Source organism: Penaeus monodon, chromosome 15, assembly GCF_015228065.2.
Source record: "Penaeus monodon isolate SGIC_2016 chromosome 15, NSTDA_Pmon_1, whole genome shotgun sequence".
NCBI classification, from domain to species: Eukaryota; Metazoa; Arthropoda; class Malacostraca; order Decapoda; family Penaeidae; genus Penaeus; species Penaeus monodon.
Window position 1 is genome coordinate 28,479,964 of NC_051400.1, and position 242 is coordinate 28,480,205.

The 242-nt window shown below is 24.8% G+C and overlaps 1 protein-coding gene across 1 annotated transcript in view; it reads left to right on the top strand.

Annotated features, from left to right (window-relative positions):
• The window catches only part of LOC119581910 (cytochrome P450 9e2-like), a gene marked incomplete in the record, with an annotated part of 8,641 nt that extends 8,425 nt beyond the window's left edge, over positions 1–216 (top strand). The window contains 1 exon segment of the mRNA XM_037930074.1: positions 36–216.
• Between the last annotated feature and the right edge of the window lie 26 nt (positions 217–242).

A 242-nucleotide genomic window follows, 5' to 3' on the forward strand; every position in this document is an offset into this window, starting at 1 on the left:
CTTTACCTTTCTAAGTGAAAAAAAAAAAATTATAGAAATGAACAAAAAGTGAAAAGATTTTCATATAACTGAAAAGTGCATGTCATGAATTTTAAGATAGATAAAAATGGTCACGATAAAAAAAAACTAAAATATAAAATATATTACCCCAGACTGAAGAAATCAAAATTCCAGTTCATCAATATTCCTATGTTTGATATAAAGATTAAAAAACGACATTATGCATTCACTTCACTCATCAG